Raw genomic sequence first — 24668 nt, forward strand, 5'->3', positions numbered from 1 at the left:
CCTGCTGACTTGGAGTGTCTCTGGTGACACTTGAAGCATCTCTAGCGACCCAAAAAAACGTATACTCTTTTGGTTGCTTTTAGTGTGTCTCTAGCAACACTCTGTTAGTCAAACAATGTCTCATCCCTTTTGAACACTATCACTAACCTGCTGCGCAGCAGTAACCAGACAGACTCCAGGCAATGCCTTTGAATATGCTTTAATTATGATCGTGAGGACCTCATCATAGAGAATCCTCCCGACAAAAAGAATGCAAAAGTTTATATAGCATAGGTGCATTGCAAAAGTAACAAAGATAGTAAAGAAAGAAGGATCTCATGTGTGTTTTGATACACATTCTTAGGGTATAGATTGATATAAAGGATATATACTGTGATGATATCCATTTGTTAAAATAATTGTGCAAGTAACATTTTTGTGTTAATCAATGTGATGTTACTCAAAGAGAAGATTTTAGACTGATCAGAGTGTCAGCGATAAAAGAGAAGTACAGCTGCTTCAGTTATCTCTTTGGAAGCACTAGCGCCTGTATTAGTACCATAACCATCCCAGTCGAAGCTCGTAAAGTCTCCACACTGTCTAGGAGCCTCTTCAGGAAAGTGTCCACCTCCACCAATACAGAACTACAACAATATGAGTACATTACTAGCAGCACAGCATACATTTCTTCAGATTACATTGTTGCTGTAGATTTTTTTCTGTTGTAAATGTATAACTGTAAATGCATTTCCTCTTTGTTTTTATACTGAAACATGAATTAGTGCCTGTCTGAATTGTTATATGTCACAAATTCTATTCATTAAGGTTTTGTAAATAATACATATTATTTTTACTCACATGTTCAGTCTGACAAGTGTTTGGTTTAACGCCTGAACAAATAGCCATAGCTGCTTTTTGTTCATTGAAGACTCTGAATGTGATGAATCCAGGATGAAATAGGTCTGAAAAACATGCACAAAATATATCACTGACGATTATCTGTCATGGTAGATCCTTGCACATTTGACAAGGCTTTCATTAAAGTGATCGGATCTCATCAGTGATGATGCCTTATATCAGAATATTGCTGAAATAATACACAGATTTTATGACTGTCAACTGATTTAAGCTTCGCCTTACCTCTTAAATAAGGACTATACAGATTTTTGGTTGATATTGCACTTCCAGTATCATACACTATTGGAATAGCAGGTCCATTATCAGTCATGCACGTCCCGATTCCAAACCTCACAGGGAATTTCTGGAAAAATAATGATAAATATTCAGTGTTATTTTTATTTTTAGCTTCTGTGAATGTTTGAAACTCAAAACTGGTGTCAAAGTTAATCTGACCTTGAATAAATTGAAAAGGTTTCCTCCATGTAGGGTTAAGAATCGATTTTCAGTGTGGTATCGCAGGAAGGAGGCAGCTCTCCAGTGTTCCAGCTGAACATTATTAGGAACATGCCACACAGACACATCCTGTGCCACAATGTCATAGTATCCAGGATTCTGTCAAGTCAAGTCAAGTCACATTTATTTATATAGTGCTTTATAAACTGTGAATTGTTTTAAAACAGCTTCACTGTAATAAAAAGGAAAATAACAGTGCTGATGTTACAAAATTGCATTTAAAAAACAACTTCAGTTTCAGTTATAAAACAGAAAAACAGTGTCAGTGCAGTCAAATCAATAATATTTTTGAACACTAATTATCTGACTGTGTCAGAGTCTGTTTCATATTCTAGATAAACATAATTGATTTTCAGTCCAGTGACTTAATGTACTTTATGTATGTAATAAAAAATACCTTATAGTCATTACTTGTAGCAGCTTCTGCATCTCCGAATGTGACTGTGTTTGTCCATGTCCCTTCACCATCAGGTCTGTTTGGGTTGCTGCCCTGCTGACTAGACCAGCGATCACCAACAGTACACTTTCCATACATGTTGTTTTCATGAACACTGGCCACCAGCGTCCAGCCGCCGCCAGCAGTGGTCATATCACAGAACGTCTGGTAAAGGACTCCTCTTGATGAGGTCAGATAGTACAGGCCGTCTGGATGAACAGAAGTATGTGAAATAAGTGTTTCGGGTTTATTTTCAGTAAGTTTATCATTATCAGGTTATCACACTAAAATGACTGACATTTGTCGGGTTCTTGCAAGTGGTTTAGTAGGATTTTACTGGAAGAACATTAAAGCTTAATTGGTTGAAAGATCTGGCATATTTTATATTGCACTGGAAAGAATAACCTACAGTATAAAAGGCAATCTAAAGGATTACCATACAATACAATACAATAAAACTATACAATAATAGTTTAGTTTCCAATAAAATTGGAATCTCTTTATATAGTTTCTGGAATTAAAATAACTAAACACCAGCCAAGGCAATGCTCTACTGACTGATATGTATCAGTATATACAGGTGCTGGTCATATAATTATAATATCTTCAAAAAGTTGATTTATTTCCATTCAAGAAGTGAAACTTGTATAATGTTTACATTCATTCCACACAAACTGATATATTTCAAGTGTTTATTTCAATTAATTTTGATGATTATAACTGACAACTAATGAAAACCCTAATTCAGTATCTCAGAAAATTAGAATTTTACTATATTAATATTAGGACATTGACCAAGACAAAGAAAGGATTTTTAGAAATCTTGGCCAACTGAAAAGTATGAACATGAAAAGTATGAGCATGTACAGCACTCAATACATAGTTGGGGCTCCTTTTGCCTGAATTACTGCAGCAATGCGGCGTGGCATGGAGTGGATCAGTCTGTGGCACTGCTCAGGTGTTATGAGAGCCCAGGTTGCTCTGATAGTGGCCTTCAGCTCTTCTGCATTGTTGGGTCTGGCATATCGCATCTTCCTCTTCACAATACCCCATTGATTTTCTATGGGGTTAAGGTCAGGCGAGTTTGCTGGCCAATTAATAATAGGGATACCATGGTCCTTAAACCAGGTACTGGTAGCTTTGGCACTGTGTGCAGGTGCCAAGTCCTGTTGGAAAATGAAATCTGCATCTCCATAAAGTTGGTCAGCAGCAGGAAGCATTAAGTGCTCTAAAACGTCCTGGTATACAGCTGCGTTGACCTTAGACATCAGAAAACACAGTGGATCAACATCAGCAGATGACACCCCAAACCATCACTTATTGTGGAAACTTTACACTGGACCTCAAGCAACGTGAATTCTGTGCCTCTCCTCTCTTCCTCCAGACTCTGGGACTCTGATTTCCAAAGGAAATGCAAAATTTACTTTCATCAGAGAACTTTGGACCACTCAGCAACAGTTTTGTCTTTAGCCCAGACGAGACACTTCTGACGCTGTCTGTTGTTCAAGAGTGGCTTGACACAAGGAATGCGACAGCTGAAACCCCATGTCTTGCATACGTCTGTGCGTAGTGGTTCTTGAAGCACTGACTCCAGCTGCAGTCCACTCTTTGTGAATCTCCCCCACATTTCTGAATGGATTGTGTTTCACAATTCTCTCCAGGGTGCAGTTATCCCTATTGCTTGTACACTTTTTTCTACCACATCTTTTCCTTCCCTTCGCCTCTCTTTTTTAATATGCTTGGACACAGAGCTCTGTGAACAGCCAGCCACTTTTGCAATGACCTTTTGTGTCTTGCCCTCCTTGTGCAAGGTGTCAATGGTCGTCTTTTGGACAACTGTCAAATCAGCAGTCTTCCCCATGATTGTGTAGCCTACAGAACGAGACCATTTAAAGGCCTTTGCAGGTGTTTTGAGTAAATTAGCTGATTAGAGTGTGGCATGACCTTTTCACAATATTCTAATTTTCTGAGATTCTGAATTGGGGTTTTCATTAGTTGTCAGTTATAATCATCAAAATTAAAAGAAATAAACACAAAATATATCAGTCTGTGTGGAATGAATGTATACATTATACAAGTTTCACTTCTTGAATGGAATTAGTGAAAAAAAATCAACTTTTTGAAGATATTCTAATTATATGACCGGTACCTGTATATGTTGTGCCTTTGTATTTGTAAATAATTTTGTCTTAGCCCTTGTATAATAACTTCTTTACCCATGCAATTGAATTTTTGAATGTGTTGGGTAAGGGGATAGGGGAGTTAAAATATATAAAAAAATTGTCATGTTATTATCCATATATTTTTTCCTAAAGAAATTATTTTAAAAAAATAGCGTACCTTCATAAACATGATACTTCTCACGAATTTCTTTGCAGCTTCTTGCAACATTTTAATTCTGCCAAGAAGTTTTGCAACCTCAAAGTTTCTGCAGGTATCATAGAAATTACAAGGTGTCTCTTTTTGTTGAGCTGCTAGAATGTAAAACATAAAGACACATTTTAATATATTGTGAAACAAAATGGACTTTCCATTTCATTTAACAAATTAATACACTTACTTAGTGTACCCTCACAGAACCATAAATTCAGTGAGAGGCTGAGAAGAATCGATACAAACATTTTTCTATTCTGCAAACAAAAGGAAAAAAGGATTCAGAAAAAAAAAGATTTATAGTTAAATCTAAGCACATTTCTCTATAATGAATTTGTTGCAAAGCAGTTCATCGCTGCTCACTTGATTATGTACAACTGTCTGCTGTTTCCTACTTTGTCAATTGTTTATTTACAGTATTTTTCATGTAGTACTGCATGTAGTTTCGCCTAAAGGTCATTTCTGTTTACATTTCTAATTTTGTATTGCTCTAACATAGTCACTTTCTTGACTGACCAACAGTAAAAGCTTGACTGTGAATCCTGTACAATCTCTTACAATCAATATCTTACAGAAAGTAATGTTATACTATTAAAACTGATATTTTGTATGCCATACAAAAGTGCAGCCTTGTGCATTTTAACCATTGTCAACAAAACCATATGGTTTACATCAGTAGGAATACAAATACAAATTTTTTATGATAAAGAATTCTTACGCTTTTGTCTCGTCTTGTGTTTCCCTCTTCTGATATAGCAAGCACCATCCAGGCTTCAAGCTTCTGGGTGAGACAGAGAATGCGTGTGCCTATTTATACCTACTTTTTTTTCTGTAATATTTCGTAACATTTCTTATCCAATATTATGCGTAAGATTTGCATATGTGCATGTCACATGCCTCGTCAAAGTTTAGCAGTAATAGTCGTTAATACAATAAGATACAGGCTGCACCCTCTCCATTGAGAGAACATCAAACCCTGAAATAACACTAAGAAGTAAAGCCAAAGATGAACAGCATTTTTACATTTATTTTAATATTGATTTTGATTTAATAAACTTTATTCATCCCCAAAGAGGGGATTTTCAAATGTCAGAGCAGCAGCAGCAGCATAAAAAGACATATTCATGAAATATACTGAAAATTACACCAATCAGACATCACATCTTTGACACAAAGTACAACAAATCATTAAAGAGTCTCACAGCAGCTGGAAAAAAAATGACCTTCTATATTGCTCTTTTAAGCAGCGTGGATAAACATGTCTGTTGCTAAATGAGCTAGGAACAAATTACTAGAACTGGAAACAAAATAAATAAAAAACAAGTCAGCAACCTGACTGCTTTGTATCCTGATACAAATAATGGGAACCCTTGAGCAGGTTTCAAGTGTAATTCACTTCTTTGTTAAGAATAATCATAATACAAATAAATATGTGCATATGTAGTTTTGCGCATGTTCATTTTGTAGTAATCCCCACTTCACAAGCAGTTCTAATTAATAATAATACTAATTAACTTAATATTTTTCATTTACTTTGATCATATTTGCACATGAACCACGCTTACATAAGTTTATTCACAGAATAATGTCTTCATACATTGTGTAAGTAAACTGACATTTTTATTTATTTTTTTAATACTGACTTTATATGGTTTTCGTAGCACAAATTATTATTTTTTTTTATATAAAACTGTTGCAATTGCTTAGACATCTGGGACGCAAAAGCACCTTTTGCCAACTTTGACCAGAAAATGTCATTTCTGTGAAATGTGTTGAAAAAGCTTCGAGTAATGAAACTTTTTATGATATAGTTGATGGGAAAGCCTCGGTGCTTCGAAAAGCATAATTTGTAGAATCTAGCAAGAGAGAGGAACAAATAAAACTAGACTGGGTGAAATATATTGAATAGCAAGCTCTATCAATACTAAAGACACTATCAAGGAGAATTTACACACAATAATGAACCAGCAAAAACAAGAGGGAAATGAGCACAATACACACTTAAAATAAAGATTCCAAAAGAGTGTTTTTGCAGTGATGCCATAGAGGAACCATTTTTAGTTCCCCAAAGAACCTTTCAGTGAACAGTTCCTAAAAGAACAATTCTAAAGAACCTTTCTTGACTATAAAGAACCTTTTCTGCTTTTGAAAGGTTTCATGGATGTTCAGGGTTCTTCATAGTGCCAATGATGCCACTAAAGAACCTTTATTTTTAAGAGTGTAAAGGGAGCAATAGATCAGGTGAACACAATTAGACAAAGAAGGACTAAATGAGGGGGAGTGGTAACTGAAAACTAGGAGGCAGGACAAGGGGAGCACATGGCCAACACAAAGACAGCCAAAAAAAGAGAAAAGACAAAAGAGATATTAAACAAGGACAAGACTGATGCTGATCTACAATATTCTGCTGCAAGCCTTGTTGCATCCACCCCTTCTAGCTAGCAATACTCTCAACACAAAATTTGATAAAAATCTGTAACACAGGACATTAGACTGGCAATATCATCACCATACAAATTTATCAGTACTTCCCAATCAGTTGTTTCAAAACACTCTCTCAAAGTTTCACAATTTCTTAAGAACTCCCATTTCTCATGCATTTACCGTGAGACACACATTTCAACCAGTTCACATGCTCACACTCCACACCTTGTATTTCTTACAATGAGAAGTAACTTGTCTATGTACACTTAATTAGCCTGGTCTCATTGTTTATACATAGGTTTTAGTACGCAGCATTGACAAGCACAAAACATTTTTGCAAGTTTTTATTGATGCTTAAACTTACAATTTGGACTTATTTCAGCATTCAAAACATAAAAATTGCTTTGTATGTTTAGCTAAAAAACATAAAATATTAACAAATCTTTTATATCATTAAGACATTAGCATCAATACATTTTTATCATTTCATCGATAAGCGATTAACCCCTTAACCTACCCCCAAACCTAAACCTATTAATTTTATAGCGAATAAAACTTAATTGACCAAAATATGCAGGGAAATTACCATTTTAGTAACAATATAGCATTTAAAATATATTTTTTATAGTTGCTAATTTACTCCTACCTTTAAAGTGGTCATATTATGCTCTTTTACAAAGTGTTTATTTTGTTTTGGGAGTGCACTAGAACATAGTTCTGTTTCCAAAATCGCCCCCTATACCCTCAAATAGGGCACTATTTGAGGGGACAGCCATTTTAAGTGGTGTCCGAAACCATAGTAGACGCTCTCGAGTGCACTCATTCAATCCCATAATTCACCACAAAAGTGATTCACCACAAAAGTGACCGATGTACACTCAACAGCTAGAGATAACCCATAATGCACTGTGAGAATCGCGCCGCACGCCGATTGATTTCCCGCGTCTTACCAGAGGATGGCACCCACAGCTGAATCATCCTTCCGTTCATTTTACAACGCGTTCCTCCTCAGTGTAACGTAATACAGCCAGCATAATACAACACAGGCTACAAATATATTGTAAATTGATTATTAAATTGTTTAACTAGGGTTTATACATAATTTCTGTGACAGAGTTCAAGATAAATTATTTTATCTTACTACTGGAACTGCCCTTTTCAAATTATTATTAAACAGCAAGCGCAGTAGTCTTTCCAGTGCACTCAGTGTCCGAATTTACTCACTCGTTTTCATTCACTCCTTCAAGTGGATTGTATGAGTGGACTAATGTAGGGAATAGTGAATAGGGTATAGGGGGGCGATTTCGGATAAAGCCATACTCTCATGCTTGATGGTTCAAAAAATGCATAACTTTTCACATAATTTACATTATTACAATAGCTTTCTCCCCAGGCTGGCACCAATAGCTTGATTAGTTTCAAGTTCCACCTTCCGAAAAACCAAATGTGTTGTGATTGGTTAGCAGTCCCACTATGTTGCAACAGCTTAGACTGCGTTCAGTTCTGCCACACCCCTTCCCAAAGCAGCAAGCTAGATTAAAGTGATTCTTACATTTTAAATATGGATATTTTTCTTACAAAAACACATCAGATCGCTAAAGGAGGCTTTTATGGACCCCTTCAGGAGACCCTTTTTTATTATGGATTGACTGTCTATGCCATTCAGTCTATTCCGTTGTAAAGCTTGGGAGTGCCAGGATTATTTTAATTTAACTCTGATTGCATTCGTCTGAAAGCAGGAAGTCATATACATATATGGAGGGTGAGTAAAATACGCTACAGTAGTGTTGGTCCTGCGAGATCGCCGATACATGATATTATCATTGTTGTGCTAATGTATTTAATTATTTACATGCCCAAAACCATAAGGCTGGTGGAGCTATCTACACTGTTGAATAAATCACACACCGCACGTATACTGCTATCATCACTCTAGTCAATTGTTTTGTTTACAGCAGCCGCTCCAGCAAGGATTCCAGAGCATTTTGCGGACGCTTTAGTCAAAGCTCACATTTCTACGAGCCGATCTGAGGCTCGCTGAAGCATTCCAGAAGCGGCTGTCCATAATACATTGCTAAAGTTAGGCAAATCCCCCACCCGCTAATGATTAAAATCTGCGGGATTTACGTTGTGACATCATAACATCAGGAAAACAAATGCGGTAGTCCAACTTGAGTGGTTCATTGTAGTTCTTGAAAAGGGATTTTTTAAAAACTAATTATGTCCCTTTGAAGTGGACTTGGATTTGTAGCTTTGCAGATGTTTTTTATGCAATAACCACACACTGGGTTAAGTTCAAAAAGTGAAAAAGCATAATAGGACCCTTAAACCTAACCTAACTAAAACGAACCATTTCGAAGCTTCGAATCAATTGAACCAGTTGCTTTTCAAAATAATTAGCGAAGAGCTTGAAACATGGTGGTGATGCCTGCTCCTCAAAATTGTGTAAATGAAAAAAAAAAAACTCATGTCAAAACATACAAAAAAATGCTTTTACAAACCCAATGCAAATGCTTTCTCAAAGTATAATACATTAAAAGCAATTAAATAAAAAATATAATTAAATATAAAGTCTCTGTATAATATGTGTTTTTAATACAATTATTATTAATTTGCAAGAATTGTTTTGTTTGTTTTCTGCAGAGCTTGTCTAAACAGGCCACTAGGAGATTATTAACCACTATTTATCCTTTTAATTACTCGTTTACTGAAATCATATGACTTCGGCAGTTTAATACGTGCAGGGGGTACCTCACCTCCTACCGAATTGATTGAAACATTATTTTGAGAGGGCCCCATAGTAGAGTCAGTGCACAGGGCCAAGAATTCCTAGCGACGCCCCTGGATACGTGCTCCAAACCACTTTTTCAAAACAAATGATACGCAAAAAGCAGCCATCGCTAATTCGGATTACAGCACACAAATAAAATTGATTCCTTTTCTGTTTTTGTGCGTTTTTGGTGTATTTTGTCAGTGACTGTGTGTTGGAGAAAGCGCCTTGTTAACAACAAAGTAAACAAACCAAGTAAATATTACATTATAAGTAATGGTTCATTTCAGGTCAAGTAAATGAGTAAACAATTTAACAATGCAATTAAAAACATAATGCAATTGATATGACAACTGAATACAATAACAATTATAGTATTCCCACTACTTTAATATTTATAAGCATTCATTTTTAAGTCTGTAAAGTTGTTCATATGTAAATAACTTACATTTTAGGTGTCATCAAAACATCAGTATTGCACGTTTTAATGCAAAGATTGTCTTACTATTGAAAGATGAAAGAGTCCGTATTACTTACTATTGGAGAAAGCGCAACGGTCAACTTGGATCACGTGTCCCTTAATAACCAATCACATTACAGCCTTGATGTCATTAGTTGATTTAGAAGGCTGCCCACTGATCTATATAATATCTATTATAGATCAGTGAGGCTGCCCCCTCCAGAGGTCGCATTCGAAGGCTGCATACGCCATCGAGGCTGTCTCATTTCAGAAAAGCAAGTAGTACACTTCAAATGTGACCTTCGGATACGACCTTCTTTCACAGGAATTCGGAGGATGGATGAGGTGTATCATTTGCTACTACAGATAACCCACAATTATTTGTGTCGCCGTAAACAACTGTCGTTAATTTGAAAAATGCTGTCACTGGCAAATGTACACACAAGTGAAGATGGGGTGTTTACAACTTATCTTAAATTGCCTCTGCAAAAATGGATAAACTGTGTTCTTCATATCCTCCTCATTGTTTCTCTAACAGATACACTGCAGCTCCTCAAACATTGAACAAAATAAAACTAGTAAAAGCTTTTAGAAATTTAGATTTAGCCAAATTTAGAAATAATTTGCCTTCATTTAGTGTGAGAGTTCAGTCATGGTGGCAGAAAGTGTGCTGTTCAATCACAATCCTCACCTTCAAATCCTGACAGCAAGGAAATCAAACTGGCAACCTTCAGGATAAAAGCCCAACTCTCTAACCATTTGGCCATGACTGCCACTAGCTGAATGGCCGTGTCTTGTTTCTCCCAATCCAGTCATGAAAATTCCTATAAAAAGCACAAAAAATAAACAAAATCTTCACACAGTGCCTCATTTGTATATGTTTGTATCAAATTAAATCAGTAGCAATAAAATCCATCTTTGGCTTAACTTTATTCATATATTTTTACACCTGCTGCCCAGCAGTAAACAGACAGACTCCAGGCAATGCCTCTGAATATACTTTATTCACAGCCAGGAGTACCTCATACCAATCACACAGAATTCATATGACAAAAAAAAAAAAAAAAAAAAAAAAAAAAAAAATTTATACAGTAACAGAGCAACAAAAATAGTGTATACAGCATAGGTTCATGGCAAAAGTAACGTGGCTCATTACATATTTTTTTTCTAATATAAATGTTTCTTCATATGTGCAATTTGGCACAAAACTTCCCATCTGTTATTAAAAAAAAACAAATTTGGTTTCTGATTACTTCAGATTATTACTCAAGTCATGGATTATGTTTTTTAATATTGTCTAGCCGTCTTACCCATATTACAACACAGTACAGCAGGCCCGTGCACAGACCTTTTGAGGGGCATGTGCTGAAACTGAAAAAAGGGCCTATCCACCACCAAAAAAACACACAATAATATTTATATTTTTATATTATATTTAATTAGTATTAATAACTTTTATATAGAAAATATATACATGCATCACATTCAGCAGAAAGCCATAAAATCAAAATAGAAATTTCTTATAATAGATTTTACCCAGCTGACAAGGATCACTCGGTTGGTTGTGTCAAACTCAAATGCAGTTACACCGCGGGTTTTTGACCAGCGAATGTGTGCAATTTGTCCATCATAAAACCGACGACATCACATTACGTCAACATCACACCGGTGTGGTGATGCATTATATGAAGCTTTATAGACATACTAGTGTTTATTTCATAAAGACAACGTTGCACTTATTCAAACAACAAGATATTTTACCGTTACAAGTCAAGACAAAGACGTTCATCTGCTTCTGCTCTATGATTCTGACTGATGTGCTGTAACGTAAGTTCGCTGCGCTCAGGGGGCAGAGTTGTGAAGTTTGACTGACAGTTTGAGCTGTTCTAAGAGATACGCTTTTTAATGCCTTCAATTGGTTAAATATTTTTTAAAAAGACAAAGGGTTACCAATAGCATTGATTTATAAAAAATAAAAATAAAAACTCTGAAAAAACTTCTGAGTGTAATTAAAAAAGGGCATGTGCTCTGCAGCACAGTGTTGGCACATTTTGTTCTCAAAAGCATACAAATGTAAGGCCTACAAAGAAAAGTAATGTTAGTTCCCCCTCAGTCGAGTCACTCCGACGTTACATGGGAACTCGTTTTGAGAGACCAATCGCCTCTGAGCCTTATACAACAGGCCAATGAAAATTGGCGAGTGGAATTTGCATGCCAAGCCACACCCCCGTACATACGGGTATAAGTAATGGCGGCTGCAACACACTCATCAGGTTTTTGCTTTCAGAGCCTCGTATATGAGCCGCTGTTTGCTTATTCTGCAAGAAACTTCAGAAAAGCCATCTGTCTCCAGAGTTCTTCCCCACTGGTGACTAAAAGAGCATTTTCATTTTGCACCAGCGATCCTCCCGCGGGCTGCAGTTTTCACGGCAACAAGCCGCCTGCATTCCAGCGAGCAAGCCCCGTCGAGTGCACAGCCGCCCCGCGGATTCTCCCTGGGCAGACCGGGAGCTAAAAGAGTGAATTTCTCACGGCCGATTCAGACGTTCTTTTCAGAATGCCTTTTCGGCTGATCGCTTCAGGATGCGGTAGTTTCCTCTCTTCTGCGGACGGGCCTGAGCTCTGCCTCACGTGCCTAGGTCCCGAGCACGCTGAGGCGGCGCTCATGGATGGTTCATGCCGCACTGCGAGTGCATTACCATGGCCACGCTGAGGTCCCGCCGCTCGTTCGCGAGCCGGCTCCCCTCGCCTTTCTCCCGCGGTCAGTCGTTGAGCCGTCAATGCTTTTTGGACACCGTGGCGAGGGGCGGGGGGGGACCTGAGAGTCACCGTGAAGAATGCACAGCAGGCTAAGAAAGCCCTGCGGTCTTCTGTCACACAGCGTGACCCCGTTGAGTTCCCGCAGCAGTACGCCTCCCCGCCCAGCGGGCTGAGCGTCTCCTTCGGTGCTCCTGCAGAAGACAAGATGTCAATCGCAGCATCAGAGGGAGAGTCGGAGGGCGAGGCGGATGCCTCTGCGGCGCGACCCCCTCTCGAGGTGGTCGCTCCGTCTGACGCGGATGCCGAGCTCTCGTCTATGCTTAAAAAAGAGCCTAAACCTAAACCTGCTCCGTCCCCCGGCGAGCTTCACGAGGCCAGGCTGCGACGTCGAGCTGGCCGCGGGAAAGGTGCGCCGCCCGCCTCCCAGGGACCGGCTACACGCAAGAGATCTGCGAAGCGTCCCAGATGCGGGCAACCCAGAGGTGGAGAAGTTGGCTCTTGGGGCGACGACAACATCGACGTCGCCGCTCCTGGTGGAGGGCCGGGAGTTGCTGTGCACCCTGACGCTGCCGCCGGCCCACTGGTTGGCGGTACCCAAATTTTCACAAAAAGAGCTAATTTTCTCACCTCTGGGGTTTCGGCCCCGTGTTCCCGTTTCGAGCGGCACATTTCTGCCCTCTCGAAGCCGGACCCAGAGCTGCCATTCAAGATGCTGACGACGAGACGCATGCTGACTTGCATCCATCCCCAGGATTGGTTCGCAGCCATCGACCTGAAGGACGCCTACTTTCACGTCTCGATTTTACCTCGCCACAGGCCCTTTCTTCGGTTTGCGTTCGAGGGTCGAGCGTATCAGTACAAGGTGCTCCCATTCGGCCTGGTCCTCTCCCCCAGCGTCTTCACCAAGGTCGCGGAGGCTGCTCTGTCCCCTCTTTGGCAGACAGGCATCCGTATTCTCAACTATCTCGACGACTGTCTTCTGATAGCTCACTCGCGAGATTTGTTGTGCGAGCAGAGGGACCTGGTGCTTCGGCACCTCAGCCGTCTGGGCCTTCAGGTCAACCGAGAGAAGAGCAAACTCTCCCCAGTGCAGGAGCTGGATTCGGTCGCTATGACAGCCCGCCTCTCCAACGAGCGTGCGCAGTCAGTGCTGAGATGTCCGAAGTTGTTCAGATACAAGACAGTGGTTCCTCTCAAAACTTTTCAGAGGCTCCTGGGACATATGGCAGCTGCAGATGCAATGACGCCGCTGGGCTTGCTTCGTATGAGATCGCTTCAGCACTGGCTACACGACCGAGTCCCGAGACGGCCATGGCACAGTGTCCCCGCAGTGTCCAGCCTATTCAGCCCGTGGTCAGACCTTGCCTTCCTCCGGGCCGGTGTGCCCCTGGGACAGGTATCCAGGCACATTGTGGTTTACACAGATGCCTCCACCATGGGCTGGGGTGCTGTATGCAACGGGCAAGCAGCTTCGGGCTCCTGGACAGGACCTCGTCTGCAGTGGCATATCAATTGCCTCGAGTTGTTGGCAGTCCTTCTGGCCCTTCGTCGCTTCCGATCGACGTTGCGTCAGAAGCACGTGCTTGTTCGCACCGACAGTGTTGCGACGGTGGCTTACATCAACCACCAGGGCGGTCTCCGCTCTCCTCGCATGTCACAACTCGCCCGCCGTCTGCTCCTTTGGAGTCAAACGTGGCTGAAATCGCTACGTGCCATTCACATTCCCGAGGAACTCAACCGTGCAGCGGATCAGCTCTCACGGCAGTCCACCCTCCCTGGAGAATGGCAACTCCACCCAGAGACAGTCCAGCTGATTTGGAGGCACTGCGGGGAAGCCCAAATAGATCTGTTTGCCTCCCCCGAGTGCTCCCACTGCCGGCAGTTCCGTCGACAGGGACGCGCTGGCTCACAGCTGGCCTCAGGGGCCCAAGTACGCCTTTCCCCCAGTGAGCCTCCTTGCACAGACTTTGTGCAAGATCAGGGAGGGTGAGGAGCAGGTTCTCCTGGTCGCCCCATACTTGTCTGCCAGGACCTGGTTCCCAGAACTCATTTCCTTCGCGGCAGCCCCTCCCTGGAAAATCCCCTTGAGGAAGGACCTTCTTTCTCAGGGGATTGGAACAATTTGGCACCTACGTCCCGACCTCTGGAACCTGCATGTCTGGCTCCTGGACCTGACGCGTCAGACCTCGCTGGCCTTCCCCAGGCCTTCAACTCTCAAAGTCTATGTTGCCGCTATTGCCGCACATCATGACGCAGTAGATGGGTCATCCCTAGGCAAGCACCCGCTGGTCGTTAGGTTCCTTAGAGGCGCTTGGAGACTCAATCCTCCCAGACCGTGCCTCATACCCTCTTGGGACCTCTCCGTCGCCCTCCAGGGCCTCCGGGGAGCTCCCTTTGAGCCCCTTGTGTCAGTCGAGCTTAAGTTCCTGTCTCTCAAGACAGCGCTCCTGACGGCTCTTGCTTCCATCAAGAGGGTAGGGGACCTTCAAGCCTTTTCTGTCGAAGATTCGTGCCTAGAGTTCGGGCCCGGCGATTCTCACGTCATCCTGAGACCCTGGCCCGGTTATGTGCCCAAGGTTCCCACCACGCCTTTCCACGATCAGGTGGTGAACCTGCAAGCTCTGCCTGTGGAGGAGGCAGACCCAGCTTCTGCGCTGCTGTGGGCAGTCCTGGCCTTACGTATCTACGTAGACCGCACTCGGCACTTCAGACACACCGAGCAACTCTTTGTCTGCTTCGGAGGTCAGCAGAAAGGGAATGCTGTCTCCAAACAGAGGTTGGCTCATTGGGTGGTAGATGCCATCTCCCTGTCGTACTTGTACCAGGGACAGCCGTGCCCCTTGGGTGTGCATGCCCACTGCACCTGGAGTGTTGCATCCTCCTATGCTTTTATGCTTATTTTCCAGCGGTGAAGACCGCTGTTTCCCTTGTATATCCCTAGCCCTATGGATATATTGAATTTTTTCTCATTCCCACATGTGTAAGAATTTTTCATGTGCTCCGCCCCCCAACCAGTGCTTCAGTTTTCTGGCATCCCTAGGGGCCCCTTTCTTGGCCCCCGGGGCGTTGGGAATGTTACGTTTCAGATCTGCCTGCTGGCACGTCCACCTGCTGGCATGTGGGTCTGTGCGTAACGCGGCGTCAGGGCCGTGGCCTGTTCCAGAGAGTCTGTTCCCATGTAACGTCGGAGTGACTCGACTGAGGGAGAACGTCTAGGTTACGTAGGTAACCCTCGTTCCCTGAAGGAGGGAACGGAGACGTTACATCCCCTGCCACGGCCCTGGCGCCGCGCTGACGCCTGCTCATTCGGCTCTTCAGCAAAAACCTGATGAGTGTGTTGCAGCCGCCATTACTTATACCCGTATGTACGGGGGTGTGGCTTGGCATGCAAATTCCACTCGCCAATTTTCATTGGCCTGTTGTATAAGGCTCAGAGGCGATTGGTCTTTCAAAGCGAGTTCCCATGTAACGTCGGAGTGACTCGACTAACATTACTTTTCTTTGTAGGCCTTACATTTGTATGCTTTTGAGAACAAAATGTACCAACACTGTACTGCAGGCACGTGCACAGGTAGGGCTCAACCTGTGCAGAGCACATGCTCTTTTTTAATTACACTCAGAAGTGCCCTTTTTGGGGTGGAGTTTTTATTTTTATTTTTTATAAATCAATGCTATTGGTAACCCTTTGTCTTTTTAAAAAATATTTCTTCAGGGAACGAGGGTTACCTACGTAACCTAGACGTTACGATTTATCTTGATCTTCTTCTACTATAGTGGTAAAATAAGAAGGATCTTGTGTGTTTTGAAAGTCTGTCTTTGCCTATTTGATAAACTTTTCCATATTTGGAGTGTCATCCTCAGGCTTTTTCCTGGTTTTTCATAGTGTACATTTTTATTTTTCCTTTGTTCTTTTTATGCACTGTGCTGAAAATCCTCTCTGCCTCTGAGGTTTTACACTGAATAATCACTTCCTTCCCTGTGGTTGTAGGCTCAGTTTGTAGTTATAAGTAAAGTCTCACTTAGTTGCAATACAAACCATGCTAAAATAAAACCAACTAAAGTAAAAAGTAATAAAAAAGTAAAAATCTGTAATTTCTAAACTCTAAACAGCAGTATTGGAGATGATGTTAAGTGTCCATCAGGTGTCCTTCATGCTTAATGCAGACAGCATCTGAAAAGTATTTTACTCCTTGTCTTTTTATTAGGGCCGGGACTCGATTAAAAAATTTAATCTAATTAATTAGAGGCTTTGTAATTAATTAATCGAAATTAATCGCATTTTAATCGCATATAAATATTTGACCTGAGAACAGTGAGAATTAAGATTTTTACATGGATTTTTAGTATACCATTGAATAATGACTGAATACATAAGCTTAAGCAACAAAATATTGTTTATTTTTGTTCAACCAAGTCCAACAGACCAGTGCAATATTGCCATTAAGTGTAGCAAGAGGCACGTTCTTTAACGAGTCTTTCATGCCTAGAACTCTGCTCTTGTGTTTGCTTAATTATGCATTTAAACGTTAATGACCAAACCTATCATTATAAATGTTTCTGCACATGGAATATAACGCGGATAACATTTAAAAAATATTTTTTATCAGGTTACACACTGATTATTTATCACTCAAACCCCTTTCTCTACCTGTCCGTTGGTCGCGTATATCCTCCATGTTTGTAGTTTTTTTAACACTTTTTATGCGTGTTTGTAGTTCTAATCGAATCCTCGTTCACGGCGCAGTGTGTTGCGGGCAATATTAGCCGTTAAGAGTGTGCATTGGTCGTTAAGTAGTAGACCATACTTTTTTAAACATACTACGATTTGGGACATACAATACTATTTAGGACGGACGCAGTTTGTCTGAACGCTAGTTGGTGCTCCAGTATAATCGGTCCGCGGAATCTCATCCAGTGAGAAACGTTCCGCGGTGCAAAACTAAGTGCGATTAAAATGCGTTAAAAAGTTTTAACGCGTTATTTTTGTGTAATTAATTAATCTAAATTAACGCGTTAAAGTCCCGGCCCTACTTTTTATACTTCTTTTTGGGGAAGTTCAATTGAATCTTTGGGACTCATGTCCAACAACTGGAAAGTATGTTAGATATGAAATAATATGTTAGATATGAAATAGTTCAGTAAATGGCTGATCTGACATATTATGTTTTTCATTAGTGACAAACAACTTGCTTAAAAAAAAAAAAAAAAAAAAAAAGAATTTCCACTCATAAGTTTCCTTGTCCTTTTTTTAATTAGTATTTAACATTTCTGATTTTGAAAAGTGTCATATTTTATATTGATAGCTGTATTTTGCATTCTGTTGTCCATTGTGTAATGACTGATTGAAAAAATATATTAATTTGACCACAAGTTGTAGTGTCTGGTGAAAATATTTGCTTACTTACTTCGTTGCACATTTTTAAAGTTTTGTGAGTTTTAGAATATTTTGCTAATAAAATTTGTCATTTTGGCCAGTAAGCTTCAGTTTTAGCCTGTGCGTTGTTTTGTAAAATGTGATAACAGCGTGGACAAATGTGTTTACGTAATCTACAAAAACTGTAAACCCTGTGGTCCCCTTGACTGCAAGGGCACAAGTTTCTTTGTCACAAATCCTGTCCATAGACATTTTTTTAACTTGCCTTTGTATAAGTCCTATTGTTTGTAACGTTAATTTGCTACTTTGATCGCATGTTGAATGAAATACAATATAATAAATAACTATACTGTAATATATTACTATTGTGAAATAATATGGTCATATCGTGCAGCCATGCTAGTTTTAAGATCAAACTCACAAAATGTGACAGAACTTCAAAATGAGTAACCTGAGAACACTGTTATGTGAACTCATCTGACAGAGAGAGGACCTGAGTGAAAGCATGATCATTGGACTCCATGGAGAAGAATACTAGATGTAAACCAGGATTTTGGATCAGCTGTGCAGATTTGGTTTGGAGCTGGTGAGTACATTTTTGCAAGCCCATGTCTGTCAGTAAGTAGATAGTGTTTTATCAAACAAATAAATTTTAAAGTAATTGATTGCTTGTGTGTGTGTTTCCCCCTTATGATCCTGAAGTTTTGGGAATGAAAATCTTCTACATGATCTTCAGAGGAAGTAAGTATTCATTTCTAACATTAAGATTCTACATCATGTCATTCTTAACATTAAGACACACTAACATTAGAAATGTTCATAGTATTTTTCTTCTGTTTTTTAATTTAATTTAATTTTTATCTTTTTTTAATTTGTTTTGTTTTGTTTTTTTACCCCCAGCTGATTACTGACCATTTGGGGAGGACTGCTCTTCATCTGGTGTGTCTGTCACTTCTGGTGCAGAGTCATGGACCTTTTGTTGTATGTTTTGGTTTTACTTATTCTCACACTACATTAATTATCAGAGCTACAGTGGTGCCAAAAATTATTAGAACACTAGTATTTTAACTAACTAACCAGTGCCTTAACTAATGGTTTAAACTTAACTATTTCTATCATTTGCTATAGTGTGTCAGTATGAAATATGTCTACATTTTCAAGTGTTCATTTTGCCATTAATTATAATAATCAGTGACACAAGGAGTATGAAAACAGACAGTGCTTCACACAGAGGTCTAATCTCATCATCTAAATCCAGAAGAACTGTGGCAACATCTCCAAGATGCTTAAAGAAACCTACCAGCAAAGCAGTACTGTTAAAAGTTTTAAGCACTTGTGTACAAATTCTGTAAAATGAGAATGTTGATAAAAATATCATAAATGTAAAAAATGTTATGTTTTCTTCATCAATTAACTTCTTTTGACCATCATCTTGTGTTTAAAGCGGCTTTTGCACTAGGTGCACTTGCGGATAGTTTTTCAGGTTTGCAGGTGGGTCTCTTGAAGCATCTTGGAGACGTTGCCACAGTTCTTCTGGATTTAATCTGTCTCAGTTTGTTCTGTTTCTTCATGTCATTCTGTGCAGAATGGATGATGATAAAATCAGATCTCTGTTTGGAGCACTGGCTGTTGTCAATGTAGTGAACAACGGTCGAAATGGCATTCCAAGGGTCAGTTTATGGCAGGCCCCCTTCCCTATCTGCCAGGGTGGAGGGAGATGTGCCACACTGTGATTGGATCTTGGTTGAGGAACATAAACAAATGTTCAGAAACATCAGATAAGATGCCAAGACAACTACCAGACACCTCTAACAGAACAGGAAGAGAGACCTTCTGCAACCACGACCACCTAAGAGAGGACTTCTCATTGACCCTCTCCAATCCTAAGGTTTGGGAATGACTGCCATAAAAATTCCTTCAGGATGCAACAGCAGTGGCCGAAACAAAGAAGGCCACAAAGATCCATCCAAATCCATTCATACATATGTTTTGGGACCTTAAATTGATGTAAACTGCAACAGATTCACTTCACCCTTTGATAAAGTACAGTGTATGTTGATGGCCATTGACTGTTAACCTAACAGTTCACAGAAGCAGGCGTATTAACATATTATGATATGAATAAGTGATTGTTCAACAGTTTTCTATCATGTTTGGACTCTTTTTGCTCCTCATAATGTGGGTAACAATTTGAAAGAGGTTTGGTAAAGAAATGTTGCATTGGGTAAATTGTAAAAGACACTGTCTAACTTTGTACTCTACTATATACAAATGAGTTCCACACTAGGGCGGGTAACACCATGGCCACCTCAGACACAAGTGGCCAATCACATTCCTGGAATGGAGAGGCGCTAGATTCCAATCTCCTCCTCATCAAAAAGAGATAAAGGTAGCCTCCGAAAAGACACTCCTTGTACTGCGTCTAAGTCCCGTAAGGGAAGAGACATTAACAGCTACACCGTTCTGAGTCTGAACCCCGCAAGGTTAAGACATTAGCAGATACAAGGTCCTGAGTTTCTGGCCTGACGAGGAAAGAGACTTCAAGACAGCTAAGGATCCACTCAGCTCTTGAGTAAACCTTCTATACTGAATTCGGCTGCCCTTCAGTTGCAAAGGACCCAGCAGTGACGGACCCCGTCTGACTCCTGCCACTCCGAAAGCAGCGCAGCCCAGTCCGCAAAGGACCTCCACATTGGCAGACACTGCCTTGAACACACGGATCCTCAACGACGCAGCCCTGCTGCAAAGGACCCTGTGAGAATCCATCTGACCCAGCTGCCCGGTCCACACCCTAAGGACCCTCTTTGGCACAACAGAAGTCAAGCATCCTCCAGGTCAGCGCCTCGACGGCTACCGGAACGCAACTCTGTGCCCTCCCCACTATATGCAAACCGCATCACCAGTGGAAGACGTCTCTGCCGCCGGACTGATCACCCGACCAAGTGGAACGTAACTATAAACTTACCAAACCTCTTTCCTAAAGACCTTGGCTTAGTTTATACCTGCAGCCTATGTTTTCTAACCTGTTTAGATAACATTTACTTGTGGTCAGCATTACAAATGATAGCTATATTGTTTGTTCCAAGATAAATACACAGTTATTTATCATTAAACCTACCAGAGCCATTAAGTGGGTTTCCCATAGACAACATTACCATAGAAATCTCTTATATTGCTACTTTCAGCTCAACAGCATTGCATTCTGCCATTCTGCGTTCATTCCATTTTGTTAGTTTCTACTTTATTTGGTATCTTCTTTCACATTTAGTTGCCTATTATCTATTAGCAGTGTGTATTCATTTATTGGTTTATCACTAGTGTTGTATTTACTCTTGCATATCTATTGTTAATAAATTTCATTAATTTTATTATAATTGTGTTTTCATTGTGTTGATGATTCAAGGCTCTACTAGCTAGCTAAACCACCAAACTTTCAGATAAATCAGTTGACCAACTCCCTCCAGGGTGCAAATCTCAATTTATTGACCTATTGCCAAATCAACAGTCTTTGACTGATACACTGAACCCAGCGAGGTGTGAATTGGTCATCTGATAGACTCACAAATGCACCTTGAGTGACGTGTGACCCAAAATCACAGCATCATTGGTGACGTGAGCCCCGTTTACTACATCAAACAAAAATCTTACTGGATTATTACATTTAATGGCAAAATTAATGTTTAGAAATATAAAATAAAATTACCCATTGAAACACTACAGCAAAAGATAGACATGACTGAATTAAAATCATTTTTAGATGGTAAAAATACTAGTGTTCTAATAATTTTGGGCACCACTGTATATGATGCCCATGAATTAAGATAAAATGATGTGGATGAGATAGAAATGCATTTTTAGTTCAGTTTCTCCTTGGAGCTCTGAATAACTGGTTATGAAAAATTCAGTAATCTAAATTTTGATCTGAAACTAATAAAATTGTTAATCTTGACAATTTTGTAGATGTACTGGTTTTGTATTTATTCAGTTCTAAAGGACTAGTTCAATTCTGATACAAATATTTCCTGCTGATAATTTACTCACCCCTGTGTCATTCAAGATGCTCTTGTCTGTCTCTTTTTCTGTCGAAAAGGTTTTTGAGGAAAACATTCCAGGATTTTTCTCCATATTTCGATGGGAGCCAACGGGTTGAAGGTCCAAAATTAATTAAAAATTAATTGTCAATGCAGCTTCAAAGGGCTCTACATCATCCCATCCAAGGAATAAGGGTCACTGGGAACTTGTAAAGCCCTTTGAAAGCTGTATTGAAATTTTGAAACCTTTATTCTTGACCTTAATCCCACTGAAGTCCACTATATGGAGAAAAATTCGGAAATCTTTTCCTCAAAAACTTTAATTTCTTTTCGACTTCAAGAAAGAAAGATATGAACATCTTGGATTACATGTGGAAGAGTGAATTATCAGGAAATATTTTCTAATAGTTTTAATTTAAACATATATTTAATTAAACATTTTGATGAAACTGTCCCATGTTCTTTTAATGTAATTGTGCTGTATTTCTTTAAAAAATTGCTGAAATGTAAAATGTTAATTTTATATGGCATTTGCACAGACTTTGTATTGCAGACTGGTTTTTGTCTTTTAAATAAAACTGTTAATTTTCCACCTTGAGCATGCTTTGACACTTTATTGAAGGTTTTTTATTGTAATGATTTGTAAAATAACAGTGTTTCTCTGTAGAACATTTAGTGCTTTCATTGTAATAATCTAGGTAAAATTTGTCGAATAAGGGTTTTACACTGTAAAAAAATGGTCAAACGACTGGCAGCTACGGCTGCCAAACAAAAACCATAAAGTTAAAGTAAAATATTGTAACCAAAAAAGGGGAAAGTCTGTAAAATAAGGGTTTTACACTGTAAAAGAGGTCCCGTAAAAAAATGGTCAAATGACTGGCAGCTACGGCTGCCAAACAAAAACCGTAAAATTAAAGTAAAATATCCTAATTGAAACAAGGAAAAATCATTAAAATAAGGGTTTTACACTGTAAAAAAAGTCCTGTAAAAAAACGGTCAAATGACTGGCAGCTATGGCTGCCAAACAAAAAACGTAAAATTAAAGTAAATTATCGTAATTGAAACAAGGAAAAATCTGTAAAATAATGTTTTTTTTTTCTGTAAAAGCTTTAATGAAAATTTCTGTAAAATTATTGTTTTTGCACTTTATTTCAATTAAGATATTTTACTGTAATATTACGGTTTTTGTTTGGCAGCCGTAGCTGCCAGTCATTTGACCGTTTTTTTACGAGATTTTTTTTACAGTGTAGTGTGTTTTGTATGTATGCAAATTGTATAATATCCAAGGTACACATTTCTAATAATAATAATTCTTGTATCATGTTTTCAAAATGTTTTGGAATATTTCTTCTCTCCCCAAATTTGTCAGAAACACAGTAATACTTAAATTAGAACGGTCGTATTAGCCTATCAAGATGCTGCTTACATCTACATTGTAAATATATACTTTTTGCTATTTAATGAAAATTTAAGGTAAATCAATAACAATTAAATTAAAGATAATTTATGAGATTATTTGTATTTTGAATCGAGTTTTGCTTTGTAAAAGCCAAAAAGTTGTTCATACTGATTTCAGAGTTAAGGATTCATAAGTTTGAATAAACATGAAACCAAAAAAATATCAAAACATCTTAGTTGATAATTCAGTATACTTTGACAAAACATCCCATGTTTCGGCAGTGACAACACATTACTGAATTTTAACTAAAGCTAAAACATACTAAAATTCCCCCCCCCCCCCCCCCCAAAAAAAAAATTGCATAACTATACTAACAGTTTATTTCCCCCAAATAAAGGATTATGTGTTCCCTTTTGTCCCTCCGAAACAATTATGACATGTTTCAGTTGTGACTGTTTCGGTATAGTGAAAATTCTATAAATTCTAACACCCAAAAAACAAAGATGTCATAACACTTGGTGGAGATGAAATTCCACCAAGTGTTTTGGTATAGTGACAATTTGATTAGGATTTGGGATCGTATGGAAAGATCAGGCTTGCCGGTTACGTATGTTCGAACTATCCTAAAATGGCTGTTGCTGGAAATCTGCCTCAGAACATAAACTTTTTAGAAACACGCTGCATTTGCACACATAAGCACACATCCTTTTTGCTTTTGCAAATTGCCCTTTGATTATATCCTTGGTTTTATTAACAAGTTGGGCAAGTAGTAACAGCTGTTCTTGCATCCAGTTTGGTTTTCTTTTACGTTTGCATGTGTAGCGGCGTGTTAGTTTGAAATGGGCATAACTTTGAAAGTTTACACCAAGGAGAGAGTTGCCTCACCTCTAAGATACCCGACTACGCCACCCCGGAGGCCAATTTACCGGGGAAATCGCCTGATAAGATTAACTTAAAGCACACAGATCCAGTTGCGGCTGAGATAAGACCAGAGACAGATGGAATACAAAATGACAATTTTTATTTGGGCACCATTAATACATGTATAAATTAGGGCCGGGACTCGATTAAAAAATTTAATCTAATTAATTAGAGGCTTTGTAATTAATTAATCGAAATTAATCGCATTTTAATCGCATATAAATATTTGACCTGAGAACAGTGAGAATTAAGATTTTTACATGGATTTTTAGTATACCATTGAATAATGACTGAATACATAAGCTTAAGCAACAAAATATTGTTTATT

The 24668-nt window shown here is 39.4% G+C and overlaps 1 pseudogene; it reads right to left on the reverse strand.

Moving 5' to 3' along the window:
- Positions 1 to 183: 183 nt before the first annotated feature.
- LOC141331567 (intelectin-like) lies at positions 184 to 7603 on the reverse strand (annotated as a pseudogene).
- Positions 7604 to 24668: the final 17065 nt, after the last annotated feature.

This window comes from Garra rufa, chromosome 3 (assembly GCF_049309525.1).
Source record: "Garra rufa chromosome 3, GarRuf1.0, whole genome shotgun sequence".
NCBI classification, from domain to species: Eukaryota; Metazoa; Chordata; class Actinopteri; order Cypriniformes; family Cyprinidae; genus Garra; species Garra rufa.